Source organism: Symphalangus syndactylus, chromosome Y (assembly GCF_028878055.3).
Source record: "Symphalangus syndactylus isolate Jambi chromosome Y, NHGRI_mSymSyn1-v2.1_pri, whole genome shotgun sequence".
Classification (NCBI taxonomy): Eukaryota; Metazoa; Chordata; class Mammalia; order Primates; family Hylobatidae; genus Symphalangus; species Symphalangus syndactylus.
The window spans coordinates 23,139,077-23,160,499 of record NC_072448.2 but is presented as its reverse complement, the minus strand read 5'-3'; positions in this window follow the sequence as shown (position 1 = coordinate 23,160,499).

Here is a 21,423-nt window from a genome sequence, read left to right as displayed (position 1 = left end):
ATTTCCACTGAAAAGTCTGCTACCAAACATTGGAGTTTTATTGTATGTCACTTTTTCTGTCTTATGCTTTTAAGATATTTGCTTTATTCTTGACCTTTGGAAGTTGATTATTAAATCACTTCGGATAGCCTTTGTTGGGTTAAATCTGCTTTGTGTTCTATCACATTTTTCTACTTCAGTGTTGATTATTTCTCTAGGTTTAGAGTTATCTGTTTTAACCATCTGAATAAATGTTGTATCCTTAATCACCCTCTCCACTTCTTCTTTAAGGTCAATAATTTCTAGATATTTTCTTTCGTGGCCATTTTTCAGATCTTGTCAGCATTTTACTTTATTTGTTTGCTTTTTCTGACTGTATATTTTCAAATAGCCTGTCTTCAAGATAATTATTTTTTTCTGCTTGTTTAATTCTGCTATTGAAAGATGTGGATACATTCTTTAGTATATTGGACTAATGTATTGTTTAATAAAAGCAATAATGTTAGTACAAGTAACACGAAGACATTCTCCATTCAGTTACATTTTTAAATTCCAAATTTGAGGCTCTGCTTTTTCATTATTTAATTTTTTTGTTAAGTGTATTTGATAAGATTTTAGGCTGGGCACAGTGGTTCATGCCCTTAATTCCAGAACGTTGGGAGGCTGAAGCAGGTGGATCACGAGGTCAAGAGATTGAGACCATCCTGGCCAACATGGTGAAACCTTGTCTCTGCTAAAAAATACAAAAATTAGCTGGGCCATGGTGGCTCATGCCTGTAGTCCCAGCCATTCAGGTGGCTGAGGCAGGAGAATCACTGGAACCCAGGATGTGGAAGTTGCAGTGATCTGAAATTCTGCCACTGCCCTTCAGCCTGGCAAAAGAATGAGACTTTGTTTCAAACAGACAAACAAAGAGTTTAAATTTCTTCTCTGTGTTGTCTTGAATTTGAGTTTCTGCAAAACCGCTATTTTGAATTCTCTGTGTGAAAAGAAATGTATCTCTGTCTCCCTGGATTTGGCTTCTGGTGCCTTACTTAGTTTTCTTAGTGAGATCATGGTTTCCTGGATGTTCTTGATGCTTGTGAATATTTGTCGATATCTGAGCATCAAAAAGTTAATTATCTATTGTTCTTTTCACAGATTGGGCTTATTCCTACATGTTCTTTTTGGGAAGGCTTGGAGATATAACTCAATAGTTTTAATTGCCTTATAGATTCCATAGGGGTTATCTTTTACTTCTCACTACTGTATGTCAATCACACACACACAAAGTAACACACACATACAGAAACACACAGTCTCACATAAATTCACACACATGATACTCAATTAATGACAACTCTTTTGATGTAATATGTCATAAAATTCTAGTTTCTAAAGAAATAGAAGCTACATAGTGACGACAGAAAGACATTGGAATTACAGGTCACTTTCTTGTTTCCTTTCACAAAGAGAAGCAGTCTTCACTCACCATGAAAGGAGGTTTCTTTTCTCATCAATAAGAAACTTGTGCAAGAGAAACTCATTTTGAATTTTACCAAGTTAACCTAGAAGGAACCAGATTAAGTTTTCACATTCAGCAGAAACTGTTCAGGGACAGAAATTAACTTTAATTAATACAACAACTTACATCATACGCATCTGATTTGTGGACAGTGAAAAATATCCAAGTCTCTTTTAATTGATATGTTTTGTCTTTTATTTTTGACATTGACTTTTTTTGAAAAAATCAAATTTCTTTTCTATAAAGTTTCTCACACTCTGAATTTTATTAATGCAGACCTAAGAATGTTGGATATCTTTTGTTTTCTGTGTATTTCCTAAATTGGTAATTACATCCGGATATTGGATCAGATTCAGGTTGATATTATTTCCCAAAAACACAGTCACAATTGTGTGTCTTTATAAGAAGAAATATAACGTTTAGTTTTGGTTTTATAGTAGTCCAAATATTGTCTCATTGACATATTATATCCAAAAACTGAATACTGCATACACTTTTTCAATATACATGAAACATTTAACAGAATCAAATAAATGCTGAACCTTAAAGCAAATGTCAATACATTTTAAAGGATAGAATCATGCAGAGTATATTGTAGAAATATACTAGAAACCAACAATAGGAAGATATCTAAATATTCCTCAAATATTTAGAAATTCACTTTTAAATATTTAATAAGTCAAAGGAGAAATCAAATGGAAATGAGAAAATATATCAAACTAAATAATAACATAACATATCATAACTGATGAATAAAACTAATAAAAGTGTTTAGAGGAAACTACATAGCATTAAGTGTACATACTTAAAAAGATGGAAAATCACCTATTATTCCTGAGCTAAAAAAGAAAACAAATAGAAGAATCTAGACAAATACAAGTCAAAAAAAAAAAGAAACAAAAATGAATAAAATACAAAGCAAATGTATAACAAAAAATTAACACAACTTAGTTCGTTAGGGGAGAACACTCATAAAAATGATAAACCCCTAGCAAGTCTGCAGAGTTAGAAGCAATGCACAAATTTCCTCCATGAGCATATCACAATATATCTGAAAGATAGTAAAGAAGTTTTATGAAATTTTTGTCCTGTATTATGTTAAGGTATGCTAATATTGCATTTAGATAAAAATTGACATTTTTTCTACTTTACAGAATAGTTTGCATAAAAGTGAGTCTGGAAGTATGTAAAAAAGTGTTTTTAATTACAGATTAAATTTTTAAAATAGTTATATTACTAATCAGATTTTCTAAGTAGAACAAAAAGAAAACAGAAACCTGAAGAAATAATCAAAGCACGTTTATCATATTTACCAAAGTAGAAATAAATAGAAAGACATTTTCTTCATTTAATATGAGGTAGTTTTATTACACTCTATTAGTTTTCCAAGGCTGCTATAATAAGGTACTACAAAACGAGTAGCTTCAAACAAAAACAAAATCTAATCCCTCATACTTCTTGACAATTGAAGTTGGAAATCAAGTTATCAGCAATACACTCCTTTTGAAGGCGCTGAGAAAAAAAAAGAAAAAACTATTTCATACCTCTTTCTTAGCCTTTAGTAACGCACGCGTATCATTTTTTTCTAACTTTCAAATATGTTACTTTTATCTCTGCCTCAGATTTCACATGGCATTCTCATTGTTTAATTCCATGTCCAAATTTTTATCTTCTTTTATTAGAGTATATATATTAGTGTTCACCTCAGTCCAATATTATATTACTTTTATTATATCTGCAAAGATTCTATTCCAAAATAAGGTCACATTCAGTTATTGGAATTTAGGATTTTGACATATTTGGGGGGAAAGACAATTAACTCCAAAATAATCTCAAAAGTAAAATATTAAAAACGTTTCTCTCTAGATCAGAAATGAGGCAAAGGTGTCCACAATTTCACTACTATTCAATAATTTATTGCATTGTTACAGTGCAATAAGGCAAAAAAGTAAATCAGTTGGATAAATATCAAAAAGAAAAAACAATTAGTGTTAGGTTTTATGTACAATATAGTTATGTACATATAAAATACAAAATAATCTATAAACTATTAGTGAATTAAGTAAAGCCATTAAGAACAGGTTAATATATAAAATCAACTGTGTTTCTAAGTGGTTACAACAAAAATCAGGAAAACACATAAGGTTTAAGAGCCTAAAAAATTTTTAACAAAAGAAATGCACAACTTTTTCATTAAAAAAATTCTGAAAAAAATTATAAATGACCTCAGTATAAAATCACATATACTCCCTCCTCAATGATACTCAATATTTTAGAATATCTCTAAATTGATCCAAATAATGATAAAATGTCAAAGTTTCAGGATATTTATTTTTGGCTCAAATAGATAGGCTATTTTAAAATTTATAAATTCACAGCTAAGAATATCCAAAAATTTGGATGACACATCACTTGATATCAAGATTTATTTCCATTTAAACACATAGTATAGTAATTGATACCATATAATATTGGTGCAAAAACAAAGAAACTAGAAGGAGACATGCATGTTAGAAAGATATGCACAGAAAAAATGTGTTCTGTTACTTGCTCTGTAACAGAAAAAGCCAATCTAGTACATTTGAAAAACAACTGCTTTTTAAATAAATTATTTTGAATAGCCTACTTATACATAGGTTTAAACCACGACATATTCGCACACTATGAACAAAATATATTGTATACTTACAAGAACCAAAAAAACAAAGATTTAAAAAGATAAGAGAAGATTTTTATGAAATTGGGATTAGTAAACATTTTCTAAAGAAGATACAAAAGTAACAATTTTAAGATAAATAATAATTTAAATTATATTAAAATTACATTTTTTTTGTCAAAGAAACACACAAATAAGTTAAGCCGGTGATGTAGTGGATAAAGATACTTCTTATGCACGTATCTGACAAACAAAAAACTAATAAACAAAAAAAGATGGTCAATTCAATAGAAATCCAGAAAAAAAATACTTTATAGAACAGGGCATCAAAATGTCCACAAACAAATTAAAGATGATCAATATTATCTGATAAATGAAATTTAAAGTCACAATGAGCCATTGCAACATGTGTATCAGAAAAAATAAAATTAAAGTCTGAGAGTACAACACAAATTTATACATAAAGCACACACATATATGTGTGCAGCAATAGAAACATCCATGAATATTTATGTGAGCAACATTTTAATATTTAAAATCTACAAACAATGCATATGAAAAATAAAACTAGTAAATAAGATATGGCACATTTTTAAAATAAAATACTATTAGGCAATGGAAAAGAGCCAATCACAATTATACACACAAATGAATCTCATACACACTTTAAGCAAAATAAGGCAGATATAAATGAACGTATACTGTGTGATTCACATTATATAAAATGTAAAGACAGAAAAACTACTCTATAGCAAAAAATGTTAAAAAGTAATGAATGTGTGGCTCAGGCCTATAATCCCAGCACTTTGGGAGGCCAAGGCGTGTGGATCACAAAGTCAACAGATCGAGACCATCTTGGCCAATATAGTGAGTGAAACCCCATGTCTACTAAAAACACAAAAATTGCCTGGGTGTTGTGGTCCATGCCTGTAGTCCCAGCTATTTGGGAGACTGAGGCAGGAAAATCACTTGAACCGGGGCGGCAGAGGTTGCAATGAGCTGAGATCACGCCACTGAACTCCAGCCTGGTGACCGAGTGAGACTCTGTCTCAAAAAATAAAAACAAACAAACAAAAAACAAGTAGTGGAATGTACAGTAGATATACAATAACTGTGAGGGGCCACAAAGGAGTTTCTTTGTGGTGATAATGTGGTTAATATAGTGGTTCAAGGATGTTTTCGCTTTGCAAAATTCATGGAGCTATAAATTGAAAAATATTGCATTTTACCCTATATATTATATTTCAATTAAAATGAAAATTATAATTAAATAAAATACCTTAAAATATGCATAGGTGAGAGTAAATTTTAGGAGCATTAGAACAGAGGCAATATCACTGACAAATTTTGGTGTAAAAATGCCTAACAAAATACTAGCAAACTGAATTCAATAAAACCTTACAAAGATCATTTATCATGACCAAATGATATTTATCCCAGGGATAGAAATATATATGTTTTTAATTATCTCTGTGTGGTTCCACAAACCTGTAGTCCCAACTGCTTGACAGGCTGAGGTAGAAGAATCACTAGAAAACATGAGTTCAAAGCTGCAGTCAGCAGTGGTTGCACCATTCCATTCCAGACTGAGTCGCAGAACAAGACTCTGCCTTCAGAAAACAAACCCAGCAACAACAAAAACAAAAAAAAAGATGAGAAATAAACATGAATTCATAGAAATGGAGAAAAATGAAGACAAAGTAAAAGAAGTGAAGTGGGAAAAGAAAAATACATAAAATAAAATAAGGAATAATACAAAATAAAATTAATATTAAAATAATATAAAATATAAATACATAAAATAATGTAAAGTATTAAATATAAATTAAAATAATATAAAGAATAATACAATAAAACAAATTAAATGTAAAGATAAATAACAAAATAACATCAAGAAATAAAGAGAAAATTAAATATATCAAAATAAATAAAATCAAATTAAAATATAAAATGAAGAAAGATAAAAACAAGATAGACAAAAAATAAAGGGAAATAAAATATTTCTATTAAAAGTATGAAATGAGAAATGAAATGTGTAGATATAAAATAAAATAAAGAAAATGTAAATGCAATGAAATGACGAGAAATGGAACAAAATGAAAGGATGTATAAAGAAATAAAAAATGATAAAATGAAATAAAACAAAAGAAATATGAGAAAATAGATAAAATAAAAACCCTATCATTTGACTCTGCAATCCAATATACCCAAAGAAAAATAAATCATTATAGCAAAAAGACACATGCACAATCATATGTTCATCAAAATAGTATTCACAATAGCAAAGTCACGAAATCAGCTTTAGACACCCATCAATAATAAACTGGATAAAGAGAAGATACACGATACCATTTTACACAGCCATAAAATTTATAAAATTATGTCCTTTGCAGCAACACGAATTGAGCTTAAGATCACAATCCTAAGTAAATTAACACAGAAACAGAAAATCAAATGCTGCATGGTCTTAGTTATAAGTGGGAACTAAACACTGAACTCACATAAATATAAATATGGGAATAATCTGAACTGTAGACTACTAGTCAGGATAACAAGGAAGAATGGAATAAGGGAGAAGAAATTACCTATTGGGTACTATGCATAAATCTTTCCTGCAATATACCCAGGTAACAAACTTGCACATAGACCTCCTGTATCTAAAATAAAAATTTAAAAATAATTATATATTAGTGATGAATGATTTACATGATAGTATTGCTTTAAGAGAAGAATTCTAAAAAACAAAGAAATTAAAGAAAAACATTGAAAATACATTACATGTATACTGAAAGAAATCAATTAAGAATTTAGGGTAAAATTATGAAATCTAAAGCAAATTATCTTAATTTTGTTTTCTTTTTGTTACCTAAGCAAAAAAAAAAAATCTTTAATGGAAACCTACAATTGCATTTTAATTACCAATCTAGGATTCAAAAAGTTCTGCAAGAATGTAATGCAACAAAAAATCATTAATCATAAAAATCTCCTATGCTTCAAGAAGCAATTGGTTTATTAAAAGACATTTCTAAAAATAAACAAAAATAAAACAGAGTCATAAGGCTGATCACAGTGGCTCAGGCCTGTAATCCCAGCACTTTGAGAGACCTAGGTGGGTGGATCACATGAGGTCAGCAGTTGGAGACCAACCTGGCCAAAATGCTGAAACCTCCTCTCTACTAAAAATACACAAATTAACAGGGTGTAGTGTTGCATGACTGTAATCCCATCTGCTTGAGAGGCTGAGGCAGGAGAATCACTTCAGAAGGGGTATCAGAGGTTGCAGTGAACCGAGATCATACCACTGCAATCCAGCATGGGAGACACAGTGAGACTCTGTCTCAAAAAACAGACAACAACAAAAGAAGTAAGAAGAAAAATTAGCAGTATAAAAATAGAAAAAATACAATAAAGAGAAGTATATGAAGGATAAATGAAATAAAGTAAAATAACATAAGAGGAAATGAGAAAAAACAAACTGAAGTGAAATGAAAGGAGTGAAAATGTAATGAAGAGACCTGAAGATTCATGAAGAGAAATAAAATAAAGAGAAATAAGATGTAATATAAAAACAAATGAAGAGACATAAAGTCGATTGAAAAGAAATAACAGAAATAATATCAAATGACATAAAATTAAAAACTAAAAGGGAAATAAAAAAGTAATTAAAAAACTGAAAGTGAATACACTGTTAGAGAAAATGAACAGAAAAAAATAGAAATATAAAATAACAATAGCTATGTCTGTTATTCCAACACTTTCAGAGGCTGTAATTTTAGCTACTTGAGAAAGTGAGGTAGAGAAACTGACATAGAAGAAAAATGAGCCTGAAAAATGGGGGCTGCACTAAGTTTCAATTGCACTGACACATTCCAGCCAGGATAATAGAGTAAGACCCTGTCTAAAGACAGTACAAATAAAATAAAATAATACAAAAATAACTAAAGAAATAAATAAAAAGGAATACAAAAGTGAAAAAAAGAAAATAAAATAATATAAAATAATAAAATTAAATTACATAAAATTAGCAAAAACAAGATGAAATAAACAAAAATAAATTTAAAAAGCAAAAAATGAGAATATATTAAAATAATTAAATTAAAATTTTAAAATAAGGCAATACAATAAAATTAATAATAAACAAAATAAAATGAAGCAAAATAAAATAAAATGAAATAGAATAAAAATAGGAACTAAAAAATGTACGAACTATTATTAAACAAGAAAAAGAAATATAAAATAATATATAAATAAGAAATACAAAAATATATAAAAATAAGAAAAAGTTAAAAAAATATTATGAAGTAAAATAAGATATATTGAGAATGTAATATAGAAATTAACAAAATTAAATTAAATCAAGACAGAGAAAATAAAAAATTCATTAAAAGAATAAGTAATTTAATAAAAAATATAAAAATAAATATAATTTTAAAAACAGTTCAATAACAAATACATAAATGGAATAATAAAATATGAAAAATTTAAAATAAAGAAAAAACAGAAATTAAAAAATAAAAATAAAATAATAAAGTAACATTAAAATAAAAGAAATAGAAATAAAAGTCAAAAATGTAGACATAAAATTCATAAAAATAGAATGTGGTGAGGGAAACAAAATAAAACAGAACTAAAAAAAAAAAAAAAAAAGGAACATCAAGTTGGCCATGGTGGCTTACATCTGTAATCCCAGCACTTTGGGTGGCCGAAGCAGGTGGATCATGAGGTCAGGAGTTTGAGACCAGCCTGACTACCATGGTGAAACCCTGTCTCCACTAAAAATATGAAAATTACCTGGGTGTGGTGGCACATGCCTGTATACCCAGCTACTCAGGAGGCTGAGGCAGGAGAATTGCTTGAACCCAGGAGGCGGAGGTTGCAGTTAGCCGAGATCTAGCCACTATACAACAACCTAAGTGACAAAGCAAAAAAAAAAAAAAAGTAACAGCAAATTAAAACAAAGAAAATGAGACAAAATTTAAAATGAAATAAAAATAAAGAAATTCAAAAAAATAGCAAAATAAATATAAATAACAAATTTCAAATAAAATTTTAAAAATTGAAATAAAATTAAGAAAAATTTCAATAAAATAGAATGTGAATTTAAAATCATTGTATAATAAATTTAAAATAAAAATGTAAACAAAAAGAAAATTAAAATAATATAAAAGAAATGAAATGAGAGAAACAATTATGGTAATATAAAGAAAAAATTTAAAAGGCAGCAGAAAAAATAAAATTAAAAGATAAGAAATTAAATAGTAAAAAATTAAAACCTAAAAGAAACAAAAGAGTATAAAAAGCAAACAAAATAAAACTACAGTAAAGAGAAGTACATTAATAAAATAAAATAGAGATAAAAGATAATCATTAATATAAAATATCATACAATAAAATTAATTGAAGGTAATACATGGAAATAAAAAGAAATGGAAATTATAAGCTATAAAGACAATAAATAATATAAATAAAATCAATAATGAAAAGTATTTTACCAAAAGAAACTAAAATCCCGCATAGATAAAAAGAAGATGGTAAGTATAAAATTATGACATAAATGAAAATAAAATAAAGAAAAACAGAATGAATAGTAGTGAAATACAAAAGGGGAAAACAAACATAAATAAAATAATAAAATATACATATAAATTTAAGAAATGGAGAAACACTGAAGTAAAATTTAGAATAAAGATCACATTAAAAATTGGAAAATATTCATGAAATTAAAAGTAGAAAGAGAAATGACATGAGAGAAACAAATATAACAAATATTTAAAAATGCAAAAATATTAATAAAATATGAGAAATAAAAAGAAAAGAAAAATGATGTTAATTTGATTACATAGAAATCAAGATAATTTTTAAAATGATATAATAACATGAAATAATGTGAAAAAATAAAATGACTGATGTTGAATACATCAGTAATACAGACTTGGTGATCATGAAAGAAAATAAAATGAAGACAAAGGAAAATCTGTAATAACAAGGAACAAGTAGATATAATAGAAAACACGCATTATTATAAAATAAAAAATAAATATATAATAACAGAGAAAAATGCAAAACTACATAAACAGAACATTAAATAGAAAAGTAATAATTGCTAATAAAATAATTTCACATTAAAAGAAATAGAACAAAATAAAATGAAGTAAAATAAAGAGAAGTGAGATGAGAAGTAAATTACAGAGAAATGAATACAAACTTTTCTGCTGGGTATTAAAAATAAATAAAATAAATTGCTGAGAAATAATACAACAAAAATGTAAAATGAAGAGGAGAAATAACATAAATGTAAAGAGAAAAAAACTGAAAAGAAGAAATAAAATGAAATGAAACAATTTTAAAAAGCTGTTATTTGCCCAAAGGTGCTATGGTGGAGTGTCTGATTGTTGGGCCTGGCAGTGTTTGAAATTGAAAGACCTTTTTAAAAAAATTTTTTTTCTGTTTTCAGTTTTCTTTCTGTCTTTCTTTTCTTTTAATTTTGAAGATGCATTTCCACTCTTGCACGTTTGACTAAGCCTTTTTCATGGTCTCTGGTCTTGCTGTTTGTAAAGGTCCTGGTTGACGTTTGAGACCATTATACTTCTCAGTGGAGTTTCCTTTGTTTTCAGATGCAGTTCTAGCTTTTTACAGATTTGTGAGTTGCAGGCTGGAATTATGGAGTTTTAGCCTTTTATGGTTCACAGAGCATCAGAGTTCTGAGAATAAAAGTAGTGGACATGAAATACAAATTCTGCCCTAAACAAAGTCACTTCATAAAGTATCTCAGTGAGTTGCCCCAACAGCTTTTCTAGGGAACCCTATGGTAACTGCAGCCATGTGTCCAGCATATGGATAGGTAGAGGAATAAGTGATTGCTATGACATGACAGATTTGTAACTTCACTGAAGCAATGAGCAGCTCTACCTCTGGCATTTACTATTTCCTCTTTGGTCTCAAGAAGAGACCTCCAGTAAACACCAGTAGAAAGAATCTGAGCCCAATTCTGAGGGCATGATTTGGCTTTATGTTTCTACTTTCCATTGACATTGTTTGCATAAAGGATAATATTAACCATCCCACTGAGTTTTGGTGGGGTGAATTTATATTGATTCTTTCTGAAATAGAAAAAAAAAATGCTCCAAGATAGTCAGTGAATATTCTGACCAGAAAAGTTCTCTTACTAAATATCAGTAATCTGTGTCACTTGTCAAGTAAAACAGAAGTGGCTTCTTTGTTAACTACCCTTCCTGTCGATTCTAGGTAAGTAAAAGAGAGATTGAGTGGCTACTTTATAAAGGAAGAGCACTGGGATACGCTTGCATTAGTGTATTCTGACTTCCATTATAAATTATCATTCTATTGGAAGACTTATCCGATAGAATTCTTCTTACAATTCTGGAGAATAGGGAAGAATTATAATGTAGACTAGTTTTGTTTCTTTGTGAGCTGTCTCTCAAATCTGAGGTGACAGTATACTTGCTGTGTCTTTAAATGTCTATTCCTCTTCTTTTGTTGTTTGAATCTTCTTCTTCTATTCTCAAGGATTGCAGTAGTGTTGGGTTAGGTCTCATTCATATGACATCATTTTACTTTTAATTCCCTGAGATCTATCAGTAAACAAAGTAACATTCAGTGATTCCAGGTTGATAAAAGAAAAATTGGTAGAAAACACAATTTAGCTCATAACACAATTTAACTCATACCATGTTTCTGTTTTCCTGCATACTTAGTACATCTATATCAGTGTCTCTATTTTAGCAGACATCACTACATCCAAAGCTTCTGCTTATCCAAAAATGCAGGTATTAATGAAAGTGATCTGATTCTTTTCAAATGTATTCATAATAGTATCTCCTGCTAATTCAGGAAACTCTCTTGAGTCTCCTGAGTCTCGTGACAGAGACTCCATCTCAAAAAGAAAGAGAAAAAGAGAAGGGAAGTGAAGGGAAGAAAACAAATATTTTTAAGGCAAAAACCACTGCTTTTCAAATAAGTAGTCCTCACAAGGAAGTTTCTCACATGGAGTTTAGTTTCTATTCTCCTGGTATTGAGAGGTGACAACTTGCTGGCTGCTCTTGCTCACTCTCAGCACCTCCTTGGCCTCGGTGTCTGCTCTGGCCATGCTTGAGGAGCATTTCAGCCCCCCCGCTGCACTGTGGGAGCCCCTCTCTGGGCTGGTTGAGGCTGGAGCCAGGTCCCTCGGCTTGCAGAGACATGTGGAGGGAGAGGCACGGGTGGGAATCAGGGCTGCATGAAGCGCTGTCAGGCCAGTGTGAGTTCTGGGTGGGCATGGGCTCGGCAGGCCTGCACTCGGCACTGCCAGCCCCAGGCAGTGAGACACTTAGCACCCAGACCAGCAGCTGTGGAGGGGACACTGGGTCCCCCAGCACTGCCGGCCAGCCAGCACTGCGCTTGAATTCTCACCAGGCATCAGCCACCTCCCCATGGAGAAGGGCTCAGTACCTGCAGCCCACCATGCCCGGGCTCTCCCCCACCTCCGCTGTGGGCTCCTGCACAGCCCAAGCCTCCGTGATAGGTGCCAAGCCCTGCTCCATGGCAGCTGGTCCCAACAACTGTCCAAGGGCTGAGGTGTGCAGGCATCCAGCGTGAGACTGGCAGGCGGCTCTGTCCATGGCCCCAGCTTAGGATCGACGACGCAAAGCCAGCTGGGCACCTGAGTCAGGTGGGATCTTGGAGAACTTTTATGTCTAGCTGGAGGATTGTAGATTCACCAGTCAGCACTCTGTGTCTAGCTCAAAGTTGGTAAACACACCAATCAGTGCTCTGTGTCTAGCTAATCTAGTGGGGACTTGGAGAACTTTTGTGTCTAGCAAAAGGACTGTGAATGCACCAATCAGCACTCTGTCTAGCTCAAGGTTTGTAAATCCACCAATCAGTGCTCTGTGTCTACCTAACCTAGTGAGGACTTGGAGAACTTTTATGTCTAGCTGGAGGATTGTATATGCACCAATCAACCAATCAGCATTCTGTGTCTAGCTTGGGTTTCGTGGATGCAACAATCAGCACTCTGTAACTAGCTAATCTGGTGGGGACTTGGAGAAATTTTATGTCTAGCTAGAGGATTGTAAATGCAGTAATCAGCACTCAGTATCTAGCCCAAGGTTTGTAAACACACCAATCAGTGCTCTGTGTCTAGCTAATCTAGTGGGGACTTGGAGAACTTTTATGTCTAGCTAGAGGATTGTAAATGCATCAATCAGCACCCTGTCAAAGTGGACCAATCAGCTCTCTGTAAAGTGGACCAATCAGCAGGATGTGGGTGGGGCCAAATAAGGGAATAAAAACAGGTTGCCCAAGCCAGCAACCCGCTCAGGTCCCCTTCCACAAGGTGGAAGTTTTCTTCTTTCCCTCTTTGCAATAAATCTTGCTGCTGCTCACTCTTTGGGTCCACACTGCCTTTATGAGCTGTAACACTCACTGAGAAGTTCTGCAGCTTCACTCCTGAAGCCAGCAAGACCACAAAGCCACCGGAAGGAATGAACAACTCTGGATGGGAGGAAAGAACAACCCTAGATGCAACATCTTAAGAGCTGTAACACTCATCCTGAAGGTCTGCAGCTTCACTCCTGAAGCCAGCCAGACCACGAGCCAGTGAGACCATGAACCCACCAGAAGGAAAAAACTCAGAAAACATCCAAACATCAGAAGGAATGAAATCCAGACACACCACCTTTAAGAACTGTAACACTCACCACGAGGGTCCGCTGCTTCATTCTTGAAGTCAGTGAGACCAAGAACTCACCAATTTCGGACACAGTATTTTTAAGATCTATCTGTGTTAGTTGATTTTACTCAGCAACAATAAAAGAATTTCTCTGATTTTTAGCGCAGTATTATTTATAAGTGAGTCATTTACCCAATGTAGATTGCTGAAAGATTGTCAGTTATTTCTTGTCTTCTGCTAGGTTTTGAATTTGTTTGCTCTTGCTTATCTATTTATTTTAATTGTGATGTTAGGATGCCAATTTAGATCTTTCCTGCTTTCTCTTAGGAGCATTTAGTTCTATAAGTTTTCCTCCACACACTGCTTTAAATGTGTCCCAGAGATTCTTGTACGTTAGGTCTTTGTGCTCATTGGTTTCAAATAATTTTATTTTTGCTTTCATTTCATTATTTACCCATAGTCATTCAGAAGCAGGTTGCTCAGTTTCTGTATAGTTGAGCGGTTTTGCGTGAGTTTTTCATCCTGAGTTCTAATTTGATTGCACTGTGGTCTGAGAGACTGTTAAGATTTCCATTCTTTTTCATGTGCTGAGGAGTGTTTTACTTTCAATTATGTGGTCAGTTTTAGAGTAAGTGTGATGTGGTACTGAGGAGAATGTATATTCTGTTGATTTGGGGTGGAGAGTTCTGTAGATGTCTATTAGGTCCACTTTGTGCAGAGCTGAGTTCAGTTCCCGTATATCCTTGTTAACTTTCTGTCCCGATCTGCCTAATGTCGACAGTGGGGTGTTAAAGCCTCCTATTATTATTGTGTGGGAGTCTAAGTCTCTTTGGAGGTCTCTAAGGAGTTGCTTTATGAATCTGGGTGCTCCTGTGTTGGGTGCATATATATTTAGGATAGTTAGCTCTTCTTGTTGAATTGATCCCTTTACCATTATGTAATGGCCTTATTTGTCTCTTTTGATCTTTGTTGGTTTAAAGTCTGCTTTAGCAGAGACTAGGATTGCAACTGCTGCTTTCTTTTTGTTTTCCATTTGCTTGGTAGATCTCCCTCCAGCCCTTTGTTTTGAGCCTATGTGTGTCTCTGCACGTGAGATGGGTTTCCTGAATACAGCACACTGATTGGTCTTGACTCTTATCGAATTTGCCAGTCTGTGTCTTTTCTTTAAGAATGTTGAATCCTTGCTCCCATTCTCTCCTGCCTTGTAGGGTTTCTGCAGACAGATCGCTGATTAGTCTGATGAGATTCTCATATTGGGTAATCCAGCATTTCTCTCTGGCTACCCCATAACATTTTTCCCTCCTTTCTTTTCCTAAGATCAGAGCAGAACTTGAGATAGAGACAAGAAACACCATCCAAAAATCAATGAATCTAGAAGCTGGTTTTTTTGAAAAGATCAACAAAAAAGACAGCCAGCCAGACTGATAAAGAAGAAAAAAGGGAATAATCACACAGATTCAATAAAAATGATAAAGGGATATCACCACTGATGCCACAGAAATACAAACTACCATCAGAGAATACTATAAACACTTCTACACAAATAAACTAGAAAATCTAGAAGAAATAGATAAATTCCTGGACATATATACTCTCCCAAGTCTAAACCAGGAAAATGTCAAATCCTTGAATACACCAATAACAAGTTCTAAAATTGAGGCAGTAATTAATAGCTGATCAACAAGAAAAAGTCCAGGACAAGAAGGATTCACAGCCGAATTCTTCCAGAGGCATAAATAGGAGCTGGTACCACTTCTTCTGAAAATATTTCAAAAAGAGGGACTTCTCCTTTACTAATTCTATGAAGCCAGCATCATCCTGATACAAAAACCTGGCAGAGACACACACAAAAAGGGAAATTTCAGACCAATATCCCTGATGAACATCGATGCAAAAATCCTCAATAAAATACTGGCAAACTGAATCCAGCAGCATATCAAAAAGCTTATCCACCACTATCAAATCTGCTTCATCTCTCAGATACAAAGCTGGTTCAATGTACACAAATCAACAAACGTAATTTATCACATAAACAGAACAAATGACAAAAACAACATGATTATCTCAAGAGATGCAGAAAAGGCCTTCAACAAAATTCAACAATCCTTCAAACTAAAAACTCTCAATAAACTAGGTATTGTTGGAATATATCTCAAAATAATGGGACCTATTTATGTCATACCCACAGCCAATATCATACTGAATGGGCAAGAACTGGAAGCATTCCCTTTGAAAACTCACACAAGACAAGGATGCCCTCTCTCACCACTCCTATTCAACATAGTATTGTAAGTTCTTGCCAGGGCAATCAGGCAAGAGTAAAAAATAGAGGATATTCAAACAGGAAAAGAGGAAGTCAAATTGTCTCTGTTTACAGATAACATGATTGTATATTTAAAAAACCCCATCATCTCAGCCCCAAATCTGCTTAAGCTGATAAGCAGCTTCAGCAAAGTCTCAGGATACAAAATTGATGTGGAAAAATCACAGGCATTCGTATACACCAATAACAGACAAACAAAAAGCCAAATCATGGTGGACTCCCATTCACAATTGCTACTAAGAGAATAAAACACTTAAGAATCCAACCTACAAGGGAAGTGAGGGACCTCTTCAAGGAGAAATACAAATCACTGCTCAAGGAAGTAGGAGAGGAAAAGAATAAATGGAAAAACACATTCCATACTCATGGATAGGACAAATTAATATGGTGAAAATGGCTATAGTGCTCAAAGTAATTTATAGATTCAGTGCTATTCCCATCAAGCTACCATTGACTTTCTTCACAGAATTAGAAAAAAACTACTTTCAACTTTATATGGAACCATAAAAGAACCCTCATAGCCAAGACAATCCTAAGCAAAAAGAACAAAGCTGGAGGCATCATGCTACCTGAGTTCAAGCTATACTACAAGGCCACAGTAACCAAAACAGCATGGTACTGGTACCAAAACAGATACATAGATCAGTGGATCAATCGAACAGAATACAGCCCTCAGAAATAATACCACACAACTACAACCATCTGATCTTCGACAAACCTGACAAAAACAAGAAATGGGGAAAAGATTTTGTATTTAATAAATGCTATTGGGATAACTGGCTAGCCATATGCAGAAAACTGAAACTGGACCCCTTCCTTACATCTTATACAAAAATTAACTCAAGATGGATAAACGACTTAAATGTAAGATCTAAAACCATAAAATCCCAAGAAGAAAACCTAGGCAATATCATTCAGGACATAGGCATGGGCAAAGACTTCATGACTGAAACACCAAAAGCAATGGCAACAAAAGCCAAAATTGACAAATTGGATCTGATTAAACCAAATAGCTTCTGCACAGCCAAAGAAACTATCGTCAGAGTGAACAGGCAACGTATAGAATGGGAGAAAATTTTTGCAATCTATCCATCTGACAAAGGGCTAATATCCACAATCTAAAAAAATGTAAACAAATTTACAAGAACAAAACACACAACCCCATTAAAAAGTGGGCAAAAGATATGAACAGACACTTCTCAAAAGAAGACATTTATGAAGCCAACAAACATACAAAAACAAGCTCATCATCACTGGTCATTAGAGAAATGCAAATCAAAACCACAATGAGATACCATCTCATGCCAGTTAGAATGGCAATCATTGAAAGGTCAGGAAACAACAGATGCTGGAGAGGATGTGGAGAAATAGGAATGGTTTTAAATTGGTGGTGGGAGTGTAAATTGGTGGAAATATTGTGGAAGACAGCGTGGCAATTCCTCAAAGATCTAGAACCAGAAATGTCATTTGACGCAGCAATCCATTACTGGATATATACCCAAAGGATTATAAATCATTCCACTATAAAGACACACGCACATGTATGTTTATTGCAGCACTATTCACAAGAGCAAAGAATTTGAACCAACAGAAATGCCCACCAATGATAGATTAGTTAAAGAAAAAGTGGCTCATATACATCATGGAATACTTTGCAACCATAAAAAAGAATGGGTTTATGTCTTTTGCAGTGACATGGATGAAGCTGGAAACCGTCATTCTCAGCAAATTAACACAATGACAGAAAACCAAACACCACATTTTCTCACTCAGAAGTGGAAGTTGAACAATAATAACACGTGGACATAGGGAGGAGAACATCACACACTGGGGCCCATCGGGCGGTTGGGGACTAGGGGAGGGATAGCATTAGGAGAAATACCTAATGTAGGTGATGGGTTGATGGGTGCAGCAAATCACCATGGCACATGTATAACTATATAACAAACCTGCACGTTCTGCATATGTACCCCAGAGCTTAAAGTATAATAATTATAAAACACTATCAGCAAGTTGAAACGTAAAAATTGTAGTATCTATCTCCTGTGATTCATTGTTGTACCTTTGTGGAAATACATTCGTTTATCTGTTAATAGCCTTTCATTAAGTTTAAAGGATTTCCCTGAGACTCTGAAGAAAGAAATTATTTTATTGTAGAATTGAAATTGTCTTCTGTAGGTTTTGAAGAGTTTCGTAGACTGTTATTTTTAACTTAATGCCATAGATAGAATACTGATAACTCTTATTTTGAGGAGAAAAATATTCTGATTAATTATAGGTTTGCTTCTACATATAACCAGATATTTCTGAGATATTTTCTTTATTGTTTCTCACTTGCAGGTTTTTGTTTTCTGTTTTTGTCTGATAGTGCTTATTTAAAGAACAAGTATCTGAGCTCTGAAAAGCATTCCTCAGGGTGACTTATTTTGCTGTTATTATTGACCCTTCTGCTTATACTATAAAATACTTTTAGTAAGTTTTTGATGTCAAGAAGCTTACTTTACATCTTCTTAATATGGTATCTTCATTTTTCTCTCTATTTCTCATTTCATTCCTATTTGTATGTCTTTCATCGAATTTCAGTGTTCTCCTCAAACCTCAATGAGGCTCACTGCTATTCAGAATGTGATTTCTGTATCTGACATTTCACAGAATTCAGACTGAATAAGAACCATAGGTGGGGAGCTAGTGTGCTCATTTAAAAATTAGGAGCCACTTTGGCTACTTAAGAATCCTGAGTTTTGTGCTGACTCCTTTTAGCAAATTCAAATCAAAACCACAATGTGATACCACTTCATACTAGTAAGAATGAATATTATTTTAAAAATAGAATCTAAGGAGTCCTCGGTGGGGCAGTCAAGAGGGGGAGAATGTTTGACGCTATATATATAATGTAAATTTATTCAGCCACTGTTAATAATAGTCTGGAGATATGTGTAAAGTGTTTAAACAGAGCTATCATGTAATCTAGCAATCTCATTGTTTGGTATATATTGAAAAATAAATGATGGTACCAAAAAGATGCATGAATTTCTTTGTTTCTCCTTGTGGTATTTGCAATAGCAAATACCCGAAGTCAACCCAGTTGTGCCTCAAAGGTATATTGGTAAAATATTAAAATGAAAACAATCATGCAAGATCATAAAATACTAAACAGCTACCAAAAGTAAAATCATGTCCTCTGTAGGACCTGGATGAAGATGATGAATATAACACTAACTAAATTAATTCAGGAAAATGAAATACTGTCAGTTCTCCCACAGAGATGAAAGCTAAGCACTGAGTACACATGAGTATAAATGAAAGAACCATAGACTGTGGACTACTTGAGGGTGGAGGGACAACAGATGGATTAAAGAGCTATGTATTAAGTAATGTGCTTACTACCTGAATGATAAAATCTGCACTGCAAACTTCAGCATCAGAGGATATCACCATGTAATAAATCTGCGTATGCATACACCTTCTGTTGTAAAATATTTAACAGCTTAGTAACTGTTAAATAAGCCATTTTCTACTTATAGAAAGAAGATAGGCCATAAATGGTGGCTCATGGCTATAATCCTAGCACTTTATAAGGCTGAGACAGGTAGATCAGTTGAGGTCAGAAGTTTGAGACCAGCCTGGCCAACATAAAAATATATAAAAAAAAAACAATTATCCAGGCATGGTGGCACACACCTGTGGTCTCAGGTACTTTGGAGAATCGCTTGAACCAGGAAAGTGAAGGTTGTAGTGAACAAGGATTGGACCACTGAACTCCAGCATGGTTGATGGAGCAAGACACTGTCTCAAAACAAATATATATATACATACACACGTCGTGTATTACATACATAATACCATATAATACAATATATTATAAGCTGTTTGAATCCCTTAATTTTTTTATTTCATATTCTTCCCAGAATTTGAACAATATAGTTTCTAGGAAATTCATACCCTTTAACCTATCTTTTCTTTAGGTTACTCTCATAACTGGCATATCTGTACAAAGGATAGTGTCTTAAATAAGATGTTTTTATTTCCTGTTTCACTGTTATTTGTTGTTATTCTTTTAATTGACTAAATTCATAAAATCTGTGTCAGTGATGCCTAATTAATTCTTCTACATGATCAGTTATGCTGTGGCAATTTTGTATTGACATTTTTAATTTTGTGAGTATATTACACAGCTGTAGGTGTTCTGCTTTCAAATTTTTATAATTTTTTACAGTAAAGTTTGAATTGTGCTCATGCATTTTTTCTTTAACTTTTCCAGTTTTCGTTCTTGATTTTATGTTACTTGCATGCATATACTATTTTCACAACAATTATTTTTATTTATATTTCAGGCAATTCATAGATCTCTATTTTTTATATTTGAAGACTTGTCAAACTCTCTGGCTCATGTCAAAATGGTTGTGATTAGCAAATCTTGAGTAGTTTGTGTATTTGGAGAAGCAAAACCACACCTTGAGTTAGAATTAAAATATTCTCCTGCTAAGTCTCTATAATATTTTCTAGGGAATGAAAAGTGAGTGTGCTTGACCAAGATCTAGTAACTACTATACTGCTGCCATTTTTATTTAACTAATTAATCCTCAGATTCTAGCTAAGAGACACACCCATCAGAATATCAGAACACTGTTGCCAAACTCTTATAATTACCATATCCTCAAATGTCTTCACATATTATATGGTGCTGTATATTTAATACATTATATGTGTATATAATGTACATAATACATAATATATTGTATTACATATATGATGTATATTATACATATTGTATTATATAATACAATATATTATATGTACCAATATTATATGGCTTATATACATTATATATCATATATTATATATGCATGTATTATATGTGTATACAATATATGACATATATAATACATATAATATTGTATTATAAGTTATATTATACACATATTATGTATATATGGATATAAAATATGTATATTGTATGTAATATAATACCTGCATATTATAAAAGTGTATATAATACATATTATGCATGTCAATTTATATTACATATTATATATTATAATTTGTGATATAAATTTTATTTTAAAATAAATTTATAATAAATAAATGTATATATAATACATTATATACACATATATAATGTATTAAATATATAGAACCATATAATATGTGAAGACATTTGACGATATGGTGATTATAAAAGTTTGGTACCAGTGTTCTGATATTCTGATGGGTGTGTCTCTTAGCTAGAATCTTAAGATTAATTAATTAAATAAAAATGGCAGCAGTACAGTATAAATATAAATTTATAT